Below are 3865 nucleotides of genomic sequence, written 5' to 3' on the forward strand. Positions count from 1 at the left end.
CTGACTTGCTGGAGGCCAGTGGGCTGGTTATTACACTTCCTCTAAGATTTTATTTATCAAAATTGGTACTCCAAACCTGTTTTATACCTCTTTATATTTCAAGTTAAGGCGGCACAAAGGCTTAATGCATGCTAGGGAAATATGACCTGTGTAATTTCCAGCTATTAGAGTTCTGATCTGTGGTCAAATAAGGGAAATGGTGGAAATGAAGTCATATTTTTTGTGCATTTGAGTCAGGGACAGTACCATGCGTTTTACATTCACTTATTTAATTTTGATGACAACAGTGTTACTATCCTCATTTTACAGACTGGGAAGACAGTCTCCAGGGAGATTAAATAATTTGCCCCATGTCACACTGGACTTCCTCTGCAATGCCTGCTAGTAGGTTCCTTCAACTCATAGGGGTAGTTTGGATTCCCTGCTCATTTCTTTCATGACACCTATTCCATCTGAGTTTATTGGTAACTAAGCGTAATTAGGACCATCTACCTCAGAGAACCCAAAAAGAGTGAAAAATTTAAGAATGCTGCTGTTTGGTGTAATCTGTTTTTCACATGTTTCTCTTATTCTTGGCGGAAAGACCTGTTTCCATTCTCTACCCGACCCCAAGCTGTTGAAAACAATTTTACCTTCGTCTCTCAGTCTTATCCACAAAAAGTATTGTGAATGCAACAATATGAATAAATCTTAAACATTATGTTAGGCAAAAGGAGTCAGACACAAGAATACATATTGTATGATTTCGTTTATATGAAATGCAAACCAGGCAAAATTCACTTGTGTCGTTGGAAGTTAGGATAACGATTACCATTGGGGAAGACAGGAAGTGCCCAGATGGGAGGCCACAGGGGCTTATTAGGGTGCTGGTCATGCTGTTTATTGATCTGAGTGTGAGTTACATGGATGCCTGTGCAAATTCATCAAGCTCTACATTTATCTGCACCATTTGGTATTTATACTTTAATAAAAAGTGAAAAACCAAACAAAATAACCCACAAAATTTAAAAAAACTACTGAACTATTATGAATGCTTCCAGGTAGGTATAGGGCATTGTGCTAAATGCTCTGAAGTGTATAAAAATAGAGATGAGGGGTTGCCAGGGGCTAGAGGGAGGAAAGCATGGGGGAATAAGTGCTTGACAGGTACAGGGTTTTATTTTGGGGTGATGAAAATGTTTTGGAACTAGATAGAAGTAGTGGTTGTACAACATTGTGAATGTGCTAAATGCCCTGAATTGGTCATTTAAAAATGGTTAATTTTATGTTCTGTGAATATCATCTCAATTAAAAGATCAAATTGGGGGGTGCTTGGGTGGCTCATTCAGTTGGGCAGCTGACTCTTGGTTTCTGCTCAGGTCATGATCTTAGGGCTGGCATCGGGCTCCACACTCAACAGGGAGTCTGTTGGCGATTCTCTCTCTTCCTCTCCTTCTGCCCCTCCTCCTGCTTGTTTGCTTGCACTCTCAAAAAAAAAAAAAGATTTTATTTTTTTGAAATAGATTGAGACAGATTTTGACACAGGTTACACCAAACAGCAGCATTCTTAAATTTTTCACTCTTTTGGGACTTTTTGAAAAAAAAGTTTCATTTACTTATTAGAGAGAATGAGAGAGAGAGAGAGAGCAGGAGAAGGGGGAGGGTGGAAGGAGAAGCAGACTCCTTGTGACGCGGGACTAGATCCTGGAACTCCAGGATTATGACCTGAGCCAAAGGCAGTTGCCCAACCAACTGAGACACCCACAGGCCCTCAGATAAATTAAAATCTGAAAACAATAACAACAACCACCCTGATTTAAAAGAAAATATAAAATCGGCTCACTGAATGCAATGTAGTATTCTGGAATGGCTCCTGGAACCAAAAAGGGCGTTAGCAGAAAACCTGGTGAAATACAAAGTTTGGTATTTGGTGGTTTTTTTTCTCAGGTTTGACGAATGTACTGTGGTTACGTTAAGACATCAACATGAGGGAAAGCTAGGTGAATTGCACGGGAACTCTCTGCACTCTGCAACTTTTCTGAAAACTAAAATCGTTCCAAAGTAAAAAGTTCATTAAAGAAAAAAATGAGAAGCAAGGCCTAGTGCCACTAGAACAGGATCCTAGCTTTCATAAGTTAGTGGTAAGATCTTGAGCAAGTCACTTCTCCCTGATGAGCCTCAGTCTCTCATCAGCAAGAATAGGATTAGGCTCCAAAAGTAATTTCTTTTTAAGAAGGTTTTATTTATTCGTTTGAGCGAGTGAGAAGGAGTACATGTGCACAAGTTGGGGCAGGGGCAGAGGGAGGGGAAGAAGCAGGCAGACTCCCCACCAAGTGGGGAACCCCATACAGGGCTAGATCCCAGGACACTGAGATCATGACCTAAGCCAAAGTTGGGTGCTTAACCAACTGAGCCACCCAGGTGCCCCAGTAATTTTTTTTTTTTTGCTAAGTAATCTTTATACCCAACATGGGGCTCAAACTTACATCAAGATCAAGAGTTGCATGCTTTGCTGAACCAGCCAGATGCTCCTACAAACATAATTTTGCATGGGTAAAAATGGTAACCTTCCCTCTCCGAATCCAGATCAGAATCTCTAGGCCTGAAGGGCCGTGGCTTATAAAAGATGATATTTTTGCCTTAACCTAGTAGGCAACCTTCAAAACTTCAGATACCACTATAGGAAAGATAAAGGTGTGCTTGGAAAAGACTGGTTGATAACCTCAGATTCTTCCCAGTTTTTTTGTTTGTTAAGAAGTCACTACACCTGGGGTGCCTGGGTGGCTCAGTGGGTTAAAGCCTCTGCCTTTGGCTCAGGTCATGATCCCAGGGTCCTGGGATCGAGCCCTGCATCGGGCTCTCTCCTCAGCAGTGAGCCTGCTTTCCCCCCTCTCTCTGCCTGCCTCTCTGCCTACTTGTGATCTCTGCTGGTCAAATAAATAAAATCTTTAAAAAAAAAAAAAGTCGCTACACCCAAGGTGGGGCTCAAACTTACCACCTCAAGGTCAAGACTCACAGGTTCCACCAACTGAACCAGCTAGGCACCTCCTAAATTTTATAGTTTTAAGTTCTACTTCCCACTCTCAGGAAACATGGTTTTCTTAGGTAGACAAAGTTTGGGAAGACGTAAAGCCATATGGAGGGAGAGTTCTTTCGGGATTCATTGACAGGAAACTTAACAATGAAGTAGAAACAGACTGGAGTAGATGAGAAGGCGAGCCTCCTCAGACAGGTTTTGCATACCGGGTCTAAGTATGGATTTAATGGGAAGCAGTAAGGGACTAGAATATAGCAAAGTTCCAGGAAGATCTGAGTGGCAAATGGTACACAGGGGAAGCTGGGGCAAGCAGAGATGTAGCAGGAAATAGCTCAAAGGAAGCCACAGGAGTCGAGATGGGACTTGAGAGCTTAACTGAGTGATGCTTATGGGAATTAAGAATGGATGTTTCTGTTGTGGAGAAGGGAAAAGCCACCAGATCTAATGACTATTGGGGTTGCAACTATATGAAATGTTATTTATAAATTCATGATTTGAAAAAGTTTTGTAGATTAGAGGTAATACAGCATTGTAGTTGACATCATGAAGATAAAGGTAGTTCTCCTTGACAGGATTTCAGAGTTCATACTTGAAAGCATTTAAACAGTACAGACACATAGTAGGTACTCAATAAACGTTGAGTCATAGAGCAACTAGTAACGTACAGAGTGCCCAGCAGAGCCACTGGAAAGCTCTTGCTGTGTGTGAAGAGCGGCATCTGCTGGTCATCCAAGGCAACGCAGGATCCCAGATCCTGGTTCAGTCCACATTCTGAAAACTATATACAGGGATGATTAGTGCATCCTCCCCAAACGCCTACCATAAACAAGCAGGATGAAGCAAGAGTCA

Source organism: Lutra lutra, chromosome 13 (genome assembly GCF_902655055.1).
Source record: "Lutra lutra chromosome 13, mLutLut1.2, whole genome shotgun sequence".
Lineage (NCBI taxonomy): Eukaryota > Metazoa > Chordata > Mammalia > Carnivora > Mustelidae > Lutra > Lutra lutra.